Source organism: Bos indicus x Bos taurus, chromosome 24 (assembly GCF_003369695.1).
Source record: "Bos indicus x Bos taurus breed Angus x Brahman F1 hybrid chromosome 24, Bos_hybrid_MaternalHap_v2.0, whole genome shotgun sequence".
In the NCBI taxonomy this organism is placed as follows: domain Eukaryota; kingdom Metazoa; phylum Chordata; class Mammalia; order Artiodactyla; family Bovidae; genus Bos; species Bos indicus x Bos taurus.
Window position 1 is genome coordinate 16,981,634 of NC_040099.1, and position 23,874 is coordinate 17,005,507.

Sequence of the window (23,874 nt, forward strand, 5' to 3'; positions counted from 1 at the left end):
AGATGATAGAAATATATTGCCTACACTGTACCTAACTCTTCAATTCTATCTTCTGGGGAACAAAATGAGTGTTCAGTGGACTCTCAAACAAAAGTGTGGAAATGGTTTCAAGAATATATCAAATTTTTATCAAATTTCTTAACTTTTATGACTATTTCACCCTTTCAATCTTGGGCATCTTTTGCCTATTTCTCCATAAAGATTGTCGTAATGATCAAAATGGGAAAAGGGCCACTGAGAAAATGGAATCCCGTAGCAGAGCCAGGGTTCTATTATCCAAGTGAATGTTAACCTAATCAAAGTGATGAAATGAATACACAACACTTTGAAAAAGTAGTAGATAGATTTTTTAAAAATGATAAACTTACTTTGCTTTGTCTAGTTCTGCATTAGGTGCCCAATCACCAAAGGTGGCTAACATCAGCTAACTTACTCTGTCTACAAGGTTTTGTGGTGACTTTTCTGAAACAAATGTTCTCCAACTGGTATTAACATGCATTACAAAGATATTCATACATTTTGACCACACACATAGGTCTTTCCTCATGCTTCTTCTTCTGACTCATCCTAATTTTCTTACCTTTCTTCTTCCAGTTCCATGGCTCCAAACAGTCAAGTAATGTATCATTGGTGGTGTTTCTACTCACCACTGTTTCTATGGAAACCTCTGAGAAGAAATGAATTGCAGTTACAGTCTGTTTTTGGTTTGTGCCCATAGACTGAGTCAATCAATCTATGGAATAAATTTCACTTTTTTCTTCTTCTATTGGCTGGTCATATGGGGTTGGACTCATATAATCATAGGTGTGGGCTAGGGAAGAGGCACTAATGGGTGACACAGGGATCTGGGACATCTACTGATGCATCTTACTTTTGACCTCCACACTTGTTTATGACTCTTAAAATGGATCAATATTGATAATACCCTACCACACAAGTTGGTGATATTAGCTCTTAATGGGCACTTCTGGTCTCAAGCCCACTTCATGGCACATGTTTGTTTATCTCTTGCCTTATTTCAAGCAAGGAAATATTTTATGAAAGGCATATAATTCTGTTATAGCTGGTATGTTGTGCACAATGTAGTGGGCTACATTGTGATTCTCCTACTAGGGTTTCCATGTACTCCATACAGCATCTGTCTCTAAAAGAGGCACTGCATATATATCATAGCCTAGATGTGCTACAGAATCTCTTCCAATTTTGGACTCTACCAAATTTGGCATCCTTTAATGTCATCAGATATATTCTGATGTAATCAGATATATTCAGGAATATTCTGAAATGTAGAAAATATAGTTTCTAGAACCCCAAAAGACCTAGGAGATATCATGCCTCCTTGTTAATATAGGGAGGTGAGGCATATACTGACACCTTATGCTCCAGAATATTTAGCAGTAAAGACTTTATTCATGTGGCAAGTCTCTAAATCTTACAAAGTCCTTGTTAAGAACTGTAAAAGATTTGAGATTTCCTCCAACTTGCAAGTTGCAATTGTTGGCTTGTAACAGTTTTGTGGATATTAGATGAAGACACAAAACCCCTGTATCATAGATGAAGGATTGTGTTAACCACAACTTAGCAAGCATTGCAAACACTATGTTTGCCTCAGTTTTCATTGCCACTAAAGTGTATTGCGATCTTATGAAGGGGCCTTGGTGAATGCTGTGCACCAGTAGGTTTGCATCATGACGAAGGAACCCTGAGTTTAATGAACCAAAGTCTTTTAAAATAAGCAGTAAGCCTACATGATCTATATCTCATAGAGGACTTTGTCTTTATTATCCTATACAGAAAGCAGACCTACCCTTTGCTCTAGATAGTCCAGAACAAATGCAGTCAGTGCCTCTGCTTGTTAACATGCAGAAACACTAGAGACCCGTGAAGAATTGTCTCCCCAAAGGCCTTCAATGTACTTGCCAGTTCTTGTTCATCTGGTCTGATCTCTTTGGGGAAAGACTGAAGGCATCATTACCATATATATTTCCCATGGTGTTGTAGGATTGTTTTCCCCAGGGATCAAGTAGTTTCTCTTTCAGTTAATGGATTACAATAGAAAAAGAAAAGTGGATGAAATCTGAAATTTTGGTAAGGGAATCATGATTTTTTTAATTGAGGCAGCAGCCTTTACCTTCCTGATTATCCATACTTGATTTGCTCTTTTCTGTGTACATTAGCAATATATTGTTGGAAGTCTGTCTATCTTGCCCATGGGGATGCCTTTCTCTATGAACCATCTTCATAGCTCTCTACAGATATGCATTCCCTGGCTTTCACTATGACTTAGCTGCTTATTAAAAGTTAAACACCAAAGCCTGATGTTTTCCATATGGGGATGCTATCAACCCCATTGTTCAATGAGCCCAGGTGTGTAACTGCATCTCCAGGCATCATCCCTTATCTACAGGAGGACAGCCACCACTGAGCTTCTTCATGATCCCAAGATCATTTTCATCAGTATATTCTTCATTGTTTTGATACAAAGATTTCTCTCTAGGTTCATGGTTATATTATACTTTTTCTAATTTTCTGTAGAATATCCAATCTCTATTTGTCACTTCCACTGTATAATTTAAGGGATTTGCTTTAGATCATACCTGAATGGTCTACTGGTTTTCCCTACTTGTTCAATTTAAGTCTGAATTTGGCAATAAGGAGTTCATGATCTGAGCTACAGTCAGCTCCCAGTCTTGTTTTTGCTGACTATATAGATATTCTCCATCTTTGGCTGCAAAGAATATAATCAATCTGATTTTGGTATTGACCATCTGGTGAGGTCCATGTGTAGAGTCTTCTCTTGTGTTGTTGGAAGACTATGCTAGCCATGACCAATGCGTTCTCCTATTGTTGAAAGGCAACAATATTGCCTCCTATTGAAAGGCAAAAGAGAAAAGGAAAGATATATCTCCACTATTGCAGAGTTCTCTGCAAAACTCTGTTAGCCTTTGCCCTGCTTCATTCTGTATTCCAAGGCAAAATTTGCCTGTTACTCCAGGTATTTCTTGACTTTCTACTTTTGCATTCCAGCCCCCTATAATGAAAAGGACAACTTCTTGGGTGTTAGTTCTAGAAGGTCTTGGAGGTCTTCATAGAACCATTCAACTTCAGCTTCTTCAGCATTACTGGTCAGTGCATTGACTTGGATTACTGTGATATTGAATGGTTTGCCTTGGAAACAAGAAGAGATCATTCTGTTATTTTTGAGACTGCATCCAAATACTACATTTCAGACTCTTGTTGACTATGATGGCTACTCCATTTCTTCTAAGGGATTCCTGCCCACAGTAGTAGATATAATGGTCATCTGAGTTAAATTCACCCATTCCAGTCCATTTCAGTTCGCTGATTCCTAAATTGTCAATGCTCACTCTTGCCATCCCCTGTTTGACCACTTCCAATTTGCCATGATTTATAGACCTAACATTCCAGATTCCTATGCAATATTATTCTTTAAAGCATCAGACTTTACTTCCATCACCAGTCACATCCACAACTGGATGTTGTTTTTACTTTGGCTACGTCTCTTCATTCTTTCTGGAGTTATTTCTTCACTGATCTCCAGTAGCATATTGGGCACCTACCAACCTGGGGAGTTCATCTTTCAGTGTCCTATCTTTTTGCCTTTTCATACTGTACATGGGGTTCTCAAGGCAAGCATACTGAAGTGGTTTGCCATTATCTTCTCCAATAAAATTCCTTATGATTATACAGTAGAAGTGACAAATAGATTCAAGGGATTAGATCTGATAGAGTGCCCAAAGAACTATGGGTGGAGGTTTGTGACATTGTACAGGAGGCAGGGATCAAGACTATCCCCAAGGAAAAGAAATGCAAAAATGCACAATGGCTGTCTGAGAGGGCCTTACAAATAGTTGTGAAAATAAGAGAAGTGAAAGGCAAAAGAGAAAAAGAAAGATATACCCATCTGAATGCAGAGTTCCAAAGAATAGCAAAGAGAGATATGAAAGCCTTCCTCAGTGGTCAGTGCAAAGAAATAGAGAAAAACAATAGAATGGGAAAGAATGGCACCCCACTCCAGTACTCCTGCCTGGAAAGTCCCATGGATGGAGGAGCCTGGAAGGCTGCAGTCCATGGGGTCGCTGAGGGACGGATATGACTGAGCGACTTCATTTTCACTTTTCATTTTCATGCACTGGAGAAGGAAATGGCAACCTACTCCAGTGTTCTTGCCTGGAGAATCCCTGGGATGGGGGAGCTTGGTGGGCTGGCGTCTATGGGGTCACACAGAGTCGGACACGACTGAAGTGACTTAGCAGCAGTAGCAGAGATCTCTTCAAGAAAATCAGAGATACCAAGGGAACATTTCATGTAAATAAGGGCACAATAAAGGACAGAAATGGTATGAACCTAACAGAAGCAGAAGATATTAAGAAGAGGTGGCAAGAATACACAGAAGAACTGTACAAAAAAGATCTTTATGACCCAGATAACCACAATGGTGTGATCACTCACCTAGAGCCAGACATATGGAATTTGAAGTCCAGTGGGCCTAAGGAAGCATAAATGCAAACAAAGCTAGTGGAGATGATGGAATTCCAGTTGAGCTATTTCAAATCCTAAAAGATGATGCTGTGAAATTGCTGCACTCAATATCCCAGCAAATTTGGTAAACTCAGCAGTCGACACAGGACTGAAAAGATCACTTTTCATTTCAATCCCAAAGAAAGGCAATGCCAAAGAACACTCAAACTAACACACTTTTGCACTCATCTCACACACTAGCAAAGTAATGCACAAAATTCTCCAAGCCAGGCTTCAATAGTACATGAACCATGAATTTCCAGATGTTCAACCTGGATTTTAAAAAGGCAGAAGAACCAGAGATAAAAAATTCCAATATCCATTGGATCATCGAAAAAGCAAGAGAGTTCCAGAAAAACATCTATTTCTGCTTTATTGATTATGTCAAAGCCTTTGACTGTGTGGATCATAATAAACTGTGGAAAATTCTGAAAGAAATGGGAATACCAGACCACCTGACCTGCCTCTTGTTAAATCTGTATTCAGGTCAGGAAGAAACAGTTAGAACTGGACATAGAACAACAGACTGGTTCCATATAGGGTAAGGAGTACATTAAGGCTGTATATTGTCACCCTGCATATTTGACTTATATGTAGAGATCATCATGAGAAATGCTGGGCTGGATGAACCACAAGATGGAATGAAGATTGCCAGGAGAATTATAAATAACCTGATATGCAGATGACACCTCTCTTATGGCAGAAAGCGAAGAAGAACTAAAGAGCCTCTTGATGAAAGTGAAAGAGGAGAGTGAAAAAGTTGGCTTAAAACTCAACATTCAGAAAACTTAAATTCATGGAATCTGGTTCCATCACTTCTTGGGAAATAGATGGGGAAACAGTGGAAACAGTGTCAAACTTTATTTTTCTGGGCTCCAAAATCACTGCAGATGGTGATTGCAGCCATGAAATTAAAAGATGCTTGTTCCTTGGAAGAATAGTTATGACCAACCTAGACAGCATATTAAAAAGCCAAGACATTACTTTGCCAACAAATGTCCGTCTAGTCAAAGTTATGGTTCTTCCAGTAGTCATGTATGGATGTGAGAGTTGGACTATAAAGAAAACTGAATGCTGAAAAAATGATGCTTTTGAACTGTGGTGTTGTAGAATACTTTTGAGAGTCCCTTGGACTGCAAGGATATCCAGCCAGTCTATCCTGAAGTACATCATTCCTGAATATCCAATGGAAGGACTGATGCTGAAGCTGAAACTCCAATACTTTGGCCCCATGATGCGAAGAACTGGCTCATTCGAAAAAACCCTTATGCTGGGAAAGATTGAAGGCCGGAGGAGAAGGGGACAGCAGAGGATGAGATAGTTGGATGGTATCACTGACTCATTGGACATGAGTTTGAGTAAACTCCAGGAGTTGGTGGTGGACAGGGAGGCCTGGCATGCTGCAATCCATGGGGCTGCAAAGAGTTGGATGCAACTGAGTGTCTGAATTGAACTGAATCCAGTCTCTGAGTCTACTGATTTCTCCTTCACTCACCTGCCACTGTAGATTTGTCATTCCAGTATCTTTTTCACTGGGCATTTTCTCCTAAGTTTCCAAAGGCCATTCTAACAATGAATTACAATTGTATTCCAGGATCCTTTCCAGAGTTATGAAGGAGGGCTCTTATGTCAATAAATTTCACTATCTAACCTTATGCTCTCTCCACCAGCATCATCACCCTCAAGATCTGTCCCTTACACACTTTTCTGGCTTCTGCCTGTATATGGAGGCTACACCTTTCAGATCCTTCAAGGGAAATTCTCTTTCCTTTCCCAGCAATCTGCATAGGGTATGTTATGTTGTAATCCTTTTGGGGGGGGGGGGGGATCTATTGGATGGGAAAATAAATAAAATAAGAACTCATTGTCTTTCAAGGCAGAAGATTACAGCATCTTCAGGTATGAGAGGAGTGTTAATCTTCAACACACACACTTCTAAAATCCATAAAATTCTAAGAAATCAGAGGATTTGAGTTTGAGTGCATTTGTATCATATCTCTTGAGCTTCCCTTGTGGCTAAGTTGGTAAAGAATCCACCCGCAATGCAGGAGACCTGGGTACAATTCCTGGGTTGGGAAGATCCCCTGGAGAAGGGAAAGGCTATCCACTCCAGTATTCTGGCCTGGAGAATTCCATGGACTCTATAGTTCATGGGGTGGCAAAGAGTCAGTCACGACTGAGTGACTTTCACTTTCATCATATCTCTTATTATTTCCCTATAATTTCCAAACACTACTTTTCATTCATTTCTATCTAATATCATCTAAGTTCAATACCTATGGAAATTTAAGCAATTTCTGTACTACCACACCGAAGTCACCAGTGTTTCTATAACCACTACAGGTGGTGGGGCTCTTATTGTCAGATTACCTAGAGTTCCAACATCTGAATTTTACAAGGGTCTTCTTTATAGGTCATTTTTCGTGCCTGTTGTCTTAGGCTGGATGTAAATAAACAGACTCCGAGGTAAAGACTTGCCTATAGATTATTGGAGAGTGTTCTCAGGATCAATACCCATGTGCAAGAAGGGAGAAGAATTTGGCAAAGATGGCATATTAATCATTAGAAAATGTCTTAAATGATTCAGTAGGGAACTCTGGAACATGAGATTCTTCTACAGAGTTGTTCAGATATGAGCCAAATGAGGTAGATTTTTGACCAGTCATTGGACAAATGGTATAAACAAAATGGGGGCAAGACTTGGGGGAAGTTAGTCTCTTCAGAAGAACCAGTCCATGGAGTGAGTCTAAGCTAAAAACTTGCTGTTCATTGACTCCCCCGGCATCTGTGAGAGTGAATACATTTTTCCTAAAGAGGAAAATCTGGGCAAGATAATACAACATCCACAATGGCATTAAGTCATCATATTCTATAAATTAAAAGAAAAAATATTACTGATATAAATTAATAGATGACCTCCCCTGTTCCTAAAAGACTCCACACTTCCACTTCATTCACTGGTCCTCTTGCCCTCAAGATGAGTTTGCTCCTGAGTTGTTGTTCTTACTCCGGCATCACCACTTTATCCCTAATGCATATATTATTCCAGTGAGAAACAAATTATTGAGTTTTCTATCTTTTGGCAACAATGAGAGAAAGAAAAAAGAAACAAAGGGAAAGAACGTGATAGAGAAAAAATAAAAAATTTAAAAATGAAAAATTTATGTACATCCCTCCAGACTTTTTTACCTTTCTCTGCTAACTTCTTGAGTTTTCTAAAATCTCAGTCTCCTCTTCCTCCTCCCTTCTCTTATTCATTTTCCCCTCAATCTACTCTGAAGATCTGATCCTTTCATGATATCAAAACAACTAACATATTTCCCATATCAATGACTATTTGTTTTTAATCACCATTCACTTCTTGAAATCCTTTATTCCCTCCAATCAATAACAATATATTCTTTTAACATAGGCAAAACACTCTCCAACATACATCACAGCAGGATCCTTTATGACCCACCTCCCAGAATATTGGATATAAAAGCAAAAATAAACAAACGGGACCTAATTAAACTTAAAAGCTTCTGCACAACAAAGGAAACTATCAGCAAGGTGAAAAGACAGCCTTCAGAATGGGAGAAAATAATAGCAAATGAAGCAACTGACAAACAACTAATCTCAAAAATATACAAGCAACTCCTACAGCTCAACTCCAGAAAAATAAACGACCCAGTCAAAAAATGGGCCAAAGAACTAAATAGACATTTCTCCAAAGAAGACATACAGATGGCTAACCAACACATGAAAAGATGCTCAACATCACTCATTATCAGAGAAATGCAAATCAAAACCACAATGAAGTACCATTTCACGCCAGTCAGAATGGCTACAATCCAAAAGTCTACAAGCAATAAATGCTGGAGAGGGTGTGCAGAAAAGGGAACCCTTTTACATTGTTGGTGGGAATGCAAACTAGTACAGCCACTATGGAGAACAGTGTGGATATTCCTTAAAAAACTGGAAATAGAACTGCCTTATGACCCAGCAATCCCACTGCTGGGCATACACACTGAGGAAACCAGAATTGAAAGAGACACGTGTACCCCGTTGTTCATCGCAGCACTGTTTATAATAGCCAGGACATGGAAGCAACCTAGATGTCCATCAGCAGATGAATGGATAAGAAAGCTGTGGTACATATACACAATGGAGTATTACTCAGCCATTAAAAAGAATACATTTGAATCAGTTCTAATGAGGTGGATGAAACTGGAGCCTATTATACAGAGTGAAGTAAGCCAGAAAGAAAAACACCAATACAGTATACTAACGCATATATATGGAATTTAGAAAGATGGTAACAATAACCGTGTATACGAGATAGCAAAAGAGACACTGATGCATAGAACAATCTTTTGGACTCTGTGGGAGAGGGAGAGGGTGGGATGATTTGGGAGAATAGCATTGAAACATGTATAATATCATATATGAAAAGAGTCGCCAGTCCAGGTTCAATTCACGATACTGGATGCTTGGGGCTGGTGCACTGGGATAACCCAGAGGGATGGTACGGGGAAGGAGGAGGGAGGAGGGTTCAGGATGGGGAACACATGTATACCTGTGGTGGATTCATGTTGATATATGGCAAAACCAATACAATATTGTAAAGTTTAAAAAATAATAAAATAAAATAAATAAAATGTTTTAGAAAAAAAATATATATATTCTCTTGGTTTTCTTTATATCTCAATGACTAATTTTTTGAATCTACTTCCCAGGGAGTTTTCTTGAAATGAAATTTTAAATGTCGGACTTTCCCAGGGCTTAGTCTTAACACCCTTACATTTGAGATATATATATATATATATATATGTGTGTGTGTGTGTGTATATACACACACACACATATATTTGCTTTTTTAAGAAATATCATCTAATTGTTGTTGTTAAGTCACTCAGACATTTCTGACTCTTCATAACCCCCATGAACTTCAGTATGCAGGCTTCCCTGTCCTTCACGATTTCTGGGAGTTTGCTCAAACTTATATCCATTGAATTGGTGATGCCATCCAACCATCTTATCCTCTGTTACATCCTTCTCCTCCTGCCTTCAATCTTTCCCAGCATCAGGGTCTTTTCCTGCTTGCATCAGGTGGCCAAAGTATCAGAGCTTCAGCTTTAGCATCAGTTCTTCTAATGAACAGTCAAGGTTAATTCCCTTTAGGATGGGCTGGTTTGATCTCCTTGCTGTCCAAGGGACTCCCAAGACTCTTATCCAGCACCATACTTTGAAAGCATAAATTCTTCCATGCTCAACCTTCTTTATAATCCAACTCTTATATCCATACATGACTACCGGGAAAACCATAGCTTTGACTATATGAACCTTTATCGGCAAAGTGATGTCTCTGCTTTTTAATATATTGTCTAGGTTGATCATAGTTTTTCTTCCAAGGAGCAAGTATATTTTAATTTCATGACTGCATTCACCATCTGCAGTGATTTTGGAGCCCGAGAAAATAAAATCTCTCACTTTCTGCATTTTATCCCCATCTATTTGCCATGAAGTGATGGAACCAGATACCATCATCTTAGTTTTTTTTGAATGTTGCATTTTAAGCCAGCTTTTCCACTTTCTCTTTCACCTTCTTCTGTTGTCTGGCTTTAAATATCCTCTACACACTTTGCAGATGACATCACCCTTATGGCAGAAAGTGAAGAGGAACTAAAAAGCCTCCTGATGAAAGTGAAAGTGGAGAGTGGAAAAGTTGGCTTAAAGCTCAACATTCAGAAAACAAAGATATGGCATCCGGTCCCATCACTTCATGGGAAATAGATGGGGAAACAGTGGAAACAGTGTCAGACTTTATTTTGGGGGGCTCCAAAATCACTGCAGATGGTGACTGCAGCCATGAAATTAAAAGACGCTTACTCCTTGGAAGGAAAGTTGTGACCAACCGAGATAGCATATTCAAAAGCAGAGACATTACTTTGCCAACAAAGGTCCATCTAGTCAAGGCTATGGTTTTTCCTGTGGTCATGTATGGATGTGAGATTTGGACTGTGAAGAAGGCTGAGCACTGAAGAATTGATGCTTTTGAACTGTGGTGTTGGAGAAGACTCTTAAGAGTTCCTTGGACTGCAAGGAGACCCAACCAGTCCATTCTGAAGGAGATCAGCCCTGGGATTTCTTTGGAAGGAATGATGCTAAAGCTGAAACTCCAGTACGTTGGCCACCTCATGCAAAGAGTTGACTCATTGGAAAGGACTCTGATGCTGGGGGGAACTGGGGGCAGGAGGAGAAGGGGACGACAGAGGATGAGATGGCTGGATGGCATCACTGACTCGATGGACGTGAGTCTGAGTGAACTCCGAGAGTTGGTGATGGACAGGGAGGCCTGGCGTGCTGCAATTCATAGGGTCACAGAGTCGGACATGACTGAGCGACTGACCTGAACTATACACACTTTTAGCACTCACATTTCTGTGTCTAGATTGCACTATTCTTCTAAACTGCAAAGCTATTCTTTTATCTACTTGAAACCTCACACAGGTGTCTATTAGGCACCTCAAGTGCTTCCCTGGTGTCTCAGAAGGTGAAGAATCTGCCTGCTACATAGAAAACCTGTGTTTGATCCCTGGGTCAGAAAGATTCCCTAAAGAAGGTAATGACAACCCACTCCAGTGTTTGTTTGTTTTTTCTTTAATTCATTTATTAATTTTAATTGGGGGCTAATTACTTTACAATATTGTGGTGGTTTTGCCATACATTGGCATGACATATGGTGTGTATGTACATGCCATACATGTACACACGGGTGTACATGTGTCCCCAATCCTGAAACCCCCTCCCAGTTCCCTCCCCATCCCATCCCTCTGAGTTGTCCCAGTGCACTGGTTTTTAGTGCCCTGTTTCGTGCATCAAACTTGGACTAGTCATCTATTTCACACATGGTAATATGCATGTTTCAATACTATTCTCTCAAATTCTCACCTTCTCCCACAGAATCCAAAAGTCTGTTCTTTATATCTGTGTCTCTTTTTCTGTCTCATGTATAGGTTGTTGTTACCATCTTTCTAAATTCCATATATACGCATTAATATACCGTATTGGTGTTTTTTTTTTTCTGACTTACTTCACTCTGTATAATAGGCTCCAGTTTCATCCACCTCATTAGAACTGATTCAAATGTGATTTTTTAAAATAGCTGAGTAATATTCCAGTGTGTATATGTTCCACAACTTTCTTATCCATTCATCTGCCAATGGACATCTAGGTTGCTTCCATGTCCAGGCTATTGTAAACAGTGGTGTGATGAACATTGAGGTACACATGTCTCTTTCAATTCTTGTTTTCTCGGTGTGTATGCCCAGCAGTGGAATTGCTGGGTTGTATGGAAGATCAATTTCCAATTTTTTAAGTAATCTCCACATTGTTCTCCATAGTGACTGTACTATGGTACTGCAAACTAGTATAGCCACTCCAGTATTTCTGCCTGGAGAATTCCATGAACAAAGAAGACTGGAAGGCTATAGTTCCTGTGGTCGCAAAGACTTGGATGCAGCCGAGCAACCAACACTTGCACTTGCACCAGGCCCCTCAAACATATGCCTAAAACAAAGCTGTTTTAAGCCATATAATGACTTCTTTCAAAAAAGGCTAAAGCTGCTTAAAACAAAACCTAAATGACACTCTTTTATATTTCTTTCACTCCCCATATTGAACTCATTTCCAAGCACAGTTGATTTGGGCTCCAGATCAAAACTAAAATCTCCACATCTTCATCTTTTTTCTCTATGACAATCTTAGTCCCAGCTATCACTATCTCTTGGGCTATTTCTATGAACTTTCCATTAGATGTTTTTCCTCATCTTTTTCTCTTGTTGTAAATTACTTCACACAAAGGAGTTAAGTTATTTTGGAATTATAGAGTAGACAGTACTTTGTATTTACTGAAAATCTTCCAATAGCTATCTTCTTGCAATTAAAATAAAATGTATATTCATATCTTGGAACACACATTATCAGCTGATGTGTATGATCAGTTGATATATATATTTTCCATATCATCTTATGTTTCATTTTCCTTATTGGCTTCCCTCCATTCAGAGCCGCACTGGCCTGCAGTCAGTGGTTAGTTCACTCAAGGTCACTGCACTGCTGTGCCATCTCTTTTGAATGAACTCTCAGTTTTGACCATTACTGGTTCTATCCTGTGTACGGTTCAAAATCTGTTGAACCACCTAATAGAAGAAAACTATTACATTACTCTTTACCAAATTATGTTTGTTTGCTTTTTAAAAATTTTTGTATTGCAGTCATTAGCATCTGATTATTTGCCTTTATTCTGTTCCTCTTTCTAATAAAATATAAGTTGAGTTAGCTGGTGTCCTACCTAATCTATTTTCTGTTTCATCTTTATCATTTTAGAATGTCATGCACATATGTACTCAATATTTGTTCAGGAAAGAATAAAAAGAGGAAGGAAGGGAGGCCTGGCAGGAAGAAGAAAGGAAAGGAAGACCATAGTTTCTTCACTCAATTTTGTCCACTGAAGTTAGTTGCAGTAAAAGGCTAACATAAAGTACATATCATTGCAGACATTGAAATATACTTGATTTCACTGCCTTTACTTTACAGATTAGCAAATAAGGGCCATTACTGGCAATGAACACATCATTATATTATGCTTGCAAATATTCTTACACCGAATAAAGGTGTTTGGTATAGCATAGCATTTAAAATACTTTTCAAGTTAAAGTATCTACATTGAATGTGATTTATTAAGTATCAATTTTCAATTAGATAAAAGATGCTAATTTTTTTTCTTTCCACTATTATACTACCTGGCAAGTAAGTATGTTAGCAAAGATTTGTTTCTAATCTAAATGACTGTATAAGCTCAGAATGACTATCCAAACTTTGGCCAGCTGGTGCAAAGAACTGACTTCTTGGAAAGACCATAATGCTGCAAATGATTGAAGGAAGAAGGATAAGGGGACGACAGAGGATGAGATGGTTGGATGGCATCACCAACTCTATGGATATGAGTTTGAGCAAGCTCCCAAGCTGGAGATGAACTGGGAAGCCTGACATGCTACAGTCCATGGGGTCGCAAAGACTCGGACGTGACTGAGTGACTGGACTGATTTGAACCGATATAAACTCAAACAACTTTTCCAAAGTTCAGTAAAATGTATTGATAAACTGACTGACTACATATGTTTGATATGTTGTCTGCCAATTTGATACAAACAAATTTCTTTTTCTGGATAGCAGAGTAAATCTTTATAGAGTGAAGGTCACAAGCATAAGAACTGTAAAATTTGGACACATGTATATACACACAATCCTTGGGATATAACAGTTTTTTGAAAGAAAGTTAAACTTTATAAGAAGGAATTAACCAGGCATTTAATAGAGGTTCAATAATAGGGAACATTGATTTTAAGGCACAACATAGCTGAAATAAAGGACTGAAATTGTACAGACCTAACAGAAGATGAAAACATTAAGAGGAGGTGGTAAGAATACACAGAAGAACTATACAAAAAAAGATCTCATGGACCCAGATAACCATGACGGTGTGATCACTCACCTAGAGTCAGATATCCTGGAATGTGAAGTCCAGTGAGCCTTAGGAAACATCACTACATACAAAGCTAGTGGAGATGATGGAATTCAGTTGAACTATTTCAAATTCTAAAAGATGATGACGTGAAGTGCTTATATGGCACTTAATAAGCCAGCAAATTTGGAAAACTCAGCAGTGGCCACAGGACTGGAAAATGTCAGTTTTCATTCCAATCCCAAAGAATTGCAATGCCAAAGAATGTTCTAACTACTGCACGATTGCACTCATCTTACACACAAGCAAAGTAATACTCAAATTCTCCAAGTCATGCAACAACAGTACCTGAACTGTGAACTTGAACTGTATTCAAGCCGGATTTAGAAAAGGCAGAGGAATCAGAAATCAAATTGCCAACATCTTTTGGATCATTGAAAAAGCAAGAGAGTTCCAAGAAAACATCTATTTCTCCTTTATTGACTATGCCAAAGCCTTTGACTGCGTGGATCACAACAAACTGTGGAAAATTCTTCAAGAGATGAGAATACCAGACCACCTGGCTTTCCTCTTGAGAAATCTGTACGCAGGTCAAGAAGCAACAATTGGAACTGGACATGGAAAAACAGACTGCTTCCAAATAGGAAAAGGAGTATGTCAAGGCTGCATATTGTCACCCTGCTTATTTAACTTATATGCAGAGTACATCATGTGATATGCCAGGCTGGATGAAGCACAAGCTGGAATCAAGATTGCCGGGAGAAATATAACCTCAGATATGCAGATGACACCACCCTTATGGCAGAAAGTGATGAAGAACTAAAGAGCCTGTTGATGAAAGTGAAAGAGCAGAGTGGAAAAGTTGGCTTAAAACTCAACATTCAGAAAACTAAGATCATGGCATCTGGTCCAATTGCTCCATGTCAATTAGATAGGGAAATAGTGGAAACAGTAAGAGACTTTATTTTGGAAGGCTCCAAAATCACTGCAGATGGTGACTGAAGCCATAAAATTAAAAGATGCTTGTTCCTTGGAAGAAAAGTTATGACTAACCTAGACAACATATTAAAAAGCAGAGACATTACTTTGCCAGCACAGGTCCACCTAGTCAAAGCTATGGTTTTTCCAGTAGTCATGTATGGATGGGTGAGTTGGACTATAAAGAAAGCTGAGTGCTGAAGAATGGATGTTTTTGAAGTGTGGTGTTGAAGAAGACTCTTGAGAGTCTCTTGGACTGCCTGGTGATCCAACCAGTCTATCCTAATGGAAATCATTCCAGAATATTCATTGGATAGACTGATGCTGAAGCTGAAACTCCAATACTTTGGCCACGTGGTACAAATAAGTGGCTCATTGGAAAAGATGCTGATGCTGGGAAAGATTGAAGGTGGGAGGAGAAGGGAACAACAGAGGATGAGACTGTCAAATGGCATCACTGACGTGGTGGACATGAGTTTGAGTAAGCTCTGGGAGTTGGTGATGAATAGGGAGACCTGACCTGCTGCAGTCCATGGGGTCACAAAGTGTCGGACATGACTGAGTAACTGAACTGGAACTGTATATCGGAAACCCCCTTTTTAAAACCCTGACATCTTGTGTTGGCAAGAGCCAGATGTTGAAACCCAGGGCAATGACAGCCTCCAGAATATAGTGAAAAATACTAGGTAGGAGTTAGAGAAGGGTAACTCAAAAGTCTGTATATAAACCCTAGTCAAATAACTATCTGAATCTTGAACCACATGCATAGGAGCAGAATAACACCATCTTTCAATTGAGGGGGGAGGAATTGGGAGATTGCGATTGATACATATACACTATAGACACAATGATAAAATAGATAACTAACGAGAACATGCTACATAGTACAGGGAGCTGCACTTATTGCACTGTGGTGACTTCAATGGGAAGAAGGTCAAAAAGGCAGGAAATATATGTATCAGATCAGATCAGTCGCTCAGTCGTGTCCGACTCTTTGCGACACCATGAATCGCAGCACACCAGGCCTCCCTGTCCATCACCAACTTCTGGAGTTCACTGAGACTCATGTCCATCGAGTCAGTGATGCCATCCAGCCATCTCATCCTCTGCCGTCCCCTTCTCCTCTTGCCCCCAATTCCTCCCAGCATCAGAGTCTTTTCCAATGAGTCAACTCTTTGCATGAGGTGGCCAAAGTACTGGAGTTTCAGCTTTAGCATCAGTCCTTCCAAAGAAATCCCAAGGCTGATCTCCTTCAGAATGGACTGGTTGGATCTCCTTGCACTCCAAGGGACTCTCAAGAGTCTTCTCCAACACCACAGTTCAAAAGCATCAATTCTTCAGTGCTCAGCCTTCTTCACAGTACAACTCTCACATCCATACATGACCACAGGAAAAACCATAGCCTTGACTAGACGAACCTTTGTTGGCAAGGTAATGTCTCTGCTTTTGAATATGCTATCTAGGTTGATCATAACTTTCCTTCCAAGGAGTAAGCGTCTTTTAATTTCATGGCTGCAGTCACCATCTGCAGTGATTTTGGAGCCCCCCAAAATAAAGTCTGAAACTCTTTCCACTGTTTCCCCATAATTTCCCATAAAGTGATGGGACTGGATGCCATATCTTTGTTTTCTGAATGTTGAGCTTTAAGCCAACTTTTTCACTCTCCACTTTCACCTTCATCAAGAGGCTTTTTAGTTCCTCTTCATTTTCTGCCATAAGGGTGGTGTCATCTGCATATCTGAGGTTATTGACATTTCTCCCAGCAATCTTGATTCCAGCTTGTGTTTCTTCCAGTCCAGCGTTTCTCATGATGTACTCTGCATAGAAGTTAAATAAACAGGGTGACAATATACAGCCTTGATGAACTCCTTTTCCTATTTGGAAACAGTCTGTTGTTCCCTGTCCAGTTCTAACTGTTGCTTCCTGACCTGCATACAAATTTCTCAAGAGGCAGATCAGGTGGTCTGGTATTCCCATCTCTTTCAGAATTTTCCACAGTTTATTGTGATCCACACAGTCAAAGGCTTTGGTATAGTCCATAAAGCAGAAATAGATGTTTTTCTGGAACTCTCTTGCTCTTTCCATGATCCAGAGGATATTGGCAATTTGATCTCTGGTTCCTCTGCCTTTTCTAAAACAGCTTGAACATCAGGAAGTTCACAGTTCACACATTGCTGAAGCCTAGCTTGGAGAATTTTGAGCATGACTTTACTAGCATGTGAGATGAGTGCAATTGTGCGGTAGTTTGAGCATTCTTTGGCATTGCCTTTCTTTGGGATTGGAATGAAAACTGACCTTTTCCAGTCCTGTGGCCACTGCTGAGTTTTCCAAATTTGCTGGCATATTGAGTGTAGCACTTTCACAGCATCATCTTTCAGGATTTGGAATAACTCAACTGGAATTCCATCACCTCCACTAGCTTTGTTCATAGTGGTGCTTTCTAAGGCCCACTTGACTTCACATTCCAGGATGTCTGGCTCTAGGTCAGTGATCACACCATCGTGATTATCTGGGTCATGAAGATCTTTTTTGTACAGTTCTTCTGTGTATTCTTGCCGTCTCTTCTAATATCTTCTGATTCTGTTAGGTCCATACCATTTCTGTCCTTTATCGAGCCCATCTTTGCATGAAATGTTCCTTTGATATCTCTGATTTTCTTGAAGAGATCTCTAGTCTTTCCCATTCTGTTGTTTTCCTCTCTTTCTTTGCATTGAATGCTAAGGAAGGCTTTCTTATCTCTCCTTGCTATTCTTTGGAACTCTGCATTCAGATGCTTATATCTTTCCTTTTCTCCTTTGCTTTTCACTTCTCTTCTTTTCACAGCTATTTGTAAGGCCTCCCCAGACAGCCATTTTGCTTTTTTGCATTTCTTTTCCATGGGAATGGTCTTGATCCCTGTCTCGTGTACAATGTCACGAACCTCATTCCATAGTTCATCAGGCACTCTATTTATCAGATCTAGGCCCTTAAATCTATTTCTCACTTCCACTGTATAATCATAAGGGATTTGATTTAGGTCATACATGAATGGTCTAGTGGTTTTCCCTACTTTCTTCAATTTAAGTCTGAATTTGGCAATAAGGAGTTCATGGCCTGAGCCACAGTCAGCTCCTGGTCTTGTTTTTGCTGACTGTATAGAGCTTCTCCATCTTTGGCTGCAAAGAATAAAATCAGTCTGATTTCGGTGTTGACCATCTGGTGATGTCCATGTGTAGAGTCTTCTCTTGTGTTGTTGGAAGAGGGTGTTATGACCAGTGCATTTTCTTGGCAAAACTCTATTACCCTTTGCCCTGCTTCATTCCGTATCCCAAGGCCAAATTTGCCTGTTACTCCAGGTGTTTCTTGACTTCCTACTTTTGCATTCCAGTCCCCTATAATGAAAAGGACATCTTTTTTGGGTGTTAGTTCTAAAAGGTCTTGTAGGTCTTCATAGAACGGTTCAACTTCAGCTTCTTCAGCGTTACTGGTTGGGGCATAGACTTGGATTACTGTCATATTGAATGGTTTGCCTTGGAAACGAACAGAGATCATTCTGTCATTTTTGAGATTGCATCCAAGTACTGCATTTCTGACTCTTTTGTTTACCATGATGACTACTCCTTTTCTTCTGAGGGATTCCTGCCTGCAGTAGTAGATATAATGGTCATCTGAGTTAAATTCACCCATTCCAGACCATTTCAGTTAGCTCATTTCTAGAATGTCGACATTCACTCTTGCCATCTCTTGTTTGACCACTTCCAATTTGCCTTGATTCACATGAGGTGGCCAAAGTACTGGAGTTTCAGCTTTAGCATCATTCCCTCCAAAGAAATCCCATGGCTGATCTCCTTCAGAATGGACTGGTTGGATCTCCTTGCACTCCAAGGGACTCTCAAGAGTCTTCTCTAACACCACAGTTCAAAAGCATCAATTCTTCAGTGCTCAGCCTTCTTCACAGTACAACTCTCACATCCATACATGACCACAGGAAAAACCATAGCCTTGACTAGATGAACCTTTGTTAGCAAAGCAATGTCTCTGCTTTTCAATATGCTGTCTAGGTTGATCATAACTTTCCTTCCAAGGAGTAAATGTCTTTTAATTTCATGGCTACAGTCACCATCTGCAGTGATTTTGGAGCCCAGAAACACAAAGTCTGACACTCTTTCCACTGTTTCCCCATCTATTTCCCATGAAGTGATGGGACCAGATGCCATGATCTTCATTTTCTGAATGTTGAGCTTTAAGCCAACTTTTTCACTCTCCACTTTCACCTTCATCAAGAGGCTTTTTAGTTCCTCTTCATTTTCTGCCATAAGGGTGGTGTCATCTGCATATCTGAGGTTATTGACATTTCTCCCAGCAATCTTGATTCCAGCTTGTGGTTCTTCCAGTCCAGTGTTTCTCATGATGTACTCTGCATAGAAGTTAAATAAACAGGGTGACAATATACAGCCTTGATGAACTCCTTTTCCTATTTGGAACCAGTCTGTTGTTCCCTGTCCAGTTCTAACTGTTGCTTCCTGACCTGCATACAAATTTCTCAAGAGGCAGATCAGGTGGTCTGGTATTCCCATCTCTTTCAGAATTTTCCACAGTTTATTGTGCTCCACACTGAAGTATAAAAAAAGATGTTTGTAATGAATGCAAAGGTAGAAAACCACAATAGAGAAATAAAAAATAAATATTAGTAAAGGAAAATTTTAGAACTTCAAAGTATAATGTATGATATAAAAATTACTGATGATGTGGGCTTGTGAAATGAATATGACACATTAAAGAAGAGAAAGCTGGAAGATGGATTAGTAGAAATTATATAATATAAAAATATGATAAAAAACAGAGCAAAAATTTAGAGTCAAAGGCAATGTAAAATATATTAAAATATGTACACATTGTGTCTCTGAAAGAAGAAGAGATAAAAAAGGAAGAAAATAGTAACATATAATTGCCAAAAACTTCTAAACTTAGGGATAAAGCAGAAATTTACAGATACTTGAAAGCTGGATAAACCCAAGAATAATAAATATGAAGAAAATCATACTTAGGCTCATCACAGTAAAACTGATAGAAATTAAAAAGAGAAGAAAGTCTTAAAAACAATTATAGACAATTTATTACATATTACATACAATTAAATACAAATTCACATGACTGAAGATTTCATCAGGGATAATGCACACCAGAACAGAATGAGACAGACTCTAGATAGTGTTAAAAGAAAAAAGAAATAATAATAATAATTAGTAAACAAAAAAAATTGCCAATTCAGAATTTTATATCTAGGGGAAATATCATTCAAGAATGAAGGTAAAATAAGATGATTTCAGATAAAGCAAAACTCAGAGGATTCATTTCGAGTAGACCTGCTCTACAAGTGTTAAAATGTTGTTTTGAGAAGTCCATTAATGTGGTGCAATATTAACAAGTCAAAATATAAAAAGTTAAAAATGCATATTGTAATATCTAAAGTAGCCATTAAAAGTACACCAAAGAGTTACATCTTTAAAAGTCACAGCCAAATTAAAATACCGTTCTGAAAAAAAATCTATTTCAAGAGAAGGCAGGAAATGAGTTGCATGTGAATAAAAGCAAAACAAAACAAAACAACAACAACAGAAAAAAACAGAGGTCAGTAGGAAAACTAATAATGAAACTGTAGACCCAATTCAACCATATGCCATGCAACAGTAAATCCAAGAAGGTTTAAATGGCTATATTAATATAAGACAAAATAGACTTTAAAGCAAATAATACTATTAGAGATAAAGAGGAACATTTCATAAGGATAAAGTTCAGCTAATCAGAAAGATGTAGCAGTTATATATGTGTGTTCACTAAGTAGCAGTACTTCAAAATACATGAAGCAAAAATGCACAACATTAAAAGGAAGCAGACAATTCATCAATAATAGTAAATATTTAACTCATTTATTTAAGTAATTAATAGAAAAGTCAGACAAAAATAATCAGTAATGCAAATATGATCTGAATAATATAAAACATCCTGACCTAATTGATATCTATAGAATAGTACACCCATCAGGTCCTGAATATGCATTCTTTTCAAATGTACATAAAGTGTTTATTGAGACTAGTGATACATCCATAAACTGGCCTGTTACATGTTCCTTTAAGGAAATATAAGATATAAAATATCATGGAGGATTCATCTTGATGTATGGCAAAACCAATACAATATTGTAAAGTAATTAGCCTCCAATTAAAATAAATGAATTTAAATTAAAAAAAATAAAAATAAAATATTGGGAAGGAGGAAGATTAACAAAACAAAGAATTAGACAAATAAGATAAAACATTAATGCGAAACAGGAAAAAGCTTGGGAGTGAAAGTGAATGAAAAGAAAGCTGAATATGGATTAAAAAATATTTCATCTATGTCAGTTTTTGGGCTATTTTTCCTCATTGGAAGAAGACTGATACATTAAGTACATTAAATAAACAAAATAACTTGTCAGTACAATGAATATGTTGTTCTTATGATCATAGAATTGTTGAGAACTCATTTTATTTCTTTATATGGCATAGAACCCATTTAGGGGATATATTTTAATCATCTAAAGTGTCCAATACGTTTTCCTTGTGTTTTTCTCTACAGCAATGTGGGTCTCAAGAGTTATTTGGAATTTATTGGCCAGGTAGACATATCTTACAGCATTTTTCAAAGAGTAAGACATAAAGAATGACTGCATGGTTCAGAATATACTGACATTACTTGTGTACATCTGCTATTTTTTCTCCCTAAGTCTTTCCTTCTGCCTAGAAGTTCTCCCCTTCTTGTGTAGAGATCATAACAGAGGAACAAACATAAAATATGTCATCCAGGAGGACAACTTAAAAAATGTTTTTTAATGAGAAGGTAATCAGAAAGTGATTGTGTAGTCTGTACATAATCTTAATTAGAGTGTTTGTAACCATAACATCACAGCATGACTGATGAGGAGGGCTTTAATCCCAATAGCAACAAGCTGTTCTAAAGATTTCAGAATTCTGTTGTTAAGCAAGGCATTTATAGGTACTCTGGGAAAGTGCAGGTGTAGCTGTGCCCAATTTATTTCATCAGCTCCATAGATAATAGCCAACTACTTATGTCTGATCAAGACACATTACTACATGTGTTTATCATACTAGATGGATGGATGTTCCACTTTTGATAAATAAAATTATCAGCCAATAATGAGACTACTTTTTTTCAACAGAAGATAGATGAAAATTATAAATGAAATGACAATTAATAAATACATATAATGAATATAATGAGAGGTTTTTTGTTTTGTTTTGTTTTTTTAGTTTCTTATAAAGGCTTTTACTGAGCACTTCCCTAAGGAAATATTCCAGAGGAACTCCTGGGCTTTGTTACTTAATATATATGTATGTGATTATCCATGGACTGGACAAGCAGAGGAATATATACATTTATTTTGATTGAATACTTTCCCAACAGAAAATTTTAAGCAACTTCTCAAGAGATATCGTTGTTATAAGCTGGTGTCTATAATAGACTCAGTGAAAGCCTCATACTTGTGTGTGTTAGAAAAGAAATGCAAAAAAGCAAAATGGCTGTCTGGGGAGGCCTTACAAATAGCTGTGAAAAGAAGAGAAGCGAAAAGCAAAGGAGAAAAGGAAAGGTATAAACATCTGAATGCAGAGTTCCAAAGAATAGCAAGAAGAGATAAGAAAGCCTTCTTCAGTGATCAGTGCAAAGAAATAGAGGAAAACAACAGAATGGGAAAGACTAGAGATCTCTTCAAGAAAATCAGAGATATCAAAGGAACATTTCATGCAAAGATGGGCTCGATAAAGGACAGAAATGGTATGGACCTAGCAGAAGCAGAAGATATTAAGAGGAGATGGCAAGAATACACAGAAGAACTGTACAAAAAAGATCTCCACGACCCAGATAATCACGATGGTGTGATCTGGTGTGATCACTGACCTAGAGCCAGACATCCTGGAATGTGAAGTCAAGTGGGCCTTAGAAAGCATCACTACAAACAAAGCTAGTGGAGGTGATAGAATTCCAGTTGAGTTATTCCAAATCCTGAAAGATGATGCTGTGAAAGTGCTGCACTCAATATACCAGCAAATTTGGAAAACTCAGCAGTGGCCACAGGACTGGAAAAGGTCAGTTTTCATTCCAATCCCAAAGAAAGGCAACGCCAAAGAATGCTCAAACTACCGCACAATTGCACTCATCTCACATGCTAGTAAAGTCATGCTCAAAATTCTCCAAGCCAGGCTTCAGCAATATGTGAACCGTGAAATTCCTGATGTTCAAGCTGTTTTAGAAAAGGCAGAGGAAACAGAGATCAAATTGCCAACATCCACTGGATCATGGAAAAAGCAAGAGAGTTCCAGAAAAACATCTGTTTCTGCTTTATGGACTATACCAAAGCCTTTGACTGTGTGGATCACAATAAATTGTGGAAAATTCTGAAAGAGATGGGAATACCAGACCACCTGATCTGCCTCTTGAGAAATTTGTATGCAGGTCAGGAAGCAACAGTTAGAACTGGACAGGGAACAACAGACTGGTTCCAAATAGGAAAAGGAGTTCATCAAGGCTGTATATTGTCACCCTGTTTATTTAACTTCTATGCAGAGTACATCATGAGAAACACTGGACTGGAAGAAACACAAGCTGGAATCAAGACTGCTGGGAGAAATATCAATAACCTCAGATATGCAGATGACACCACCCTTATGGCAGAAAATGAAGAGGAACTAAAAAGCCTCTTGATGAAGGTGAAAGTGGAGAGTGAAAAAGTTGGCTTAAAGCTTAACATTTAGAAAACGAAGATCATGGCATCCGATCCCATCACTTCATGGGAAATAGATGGGGAAACA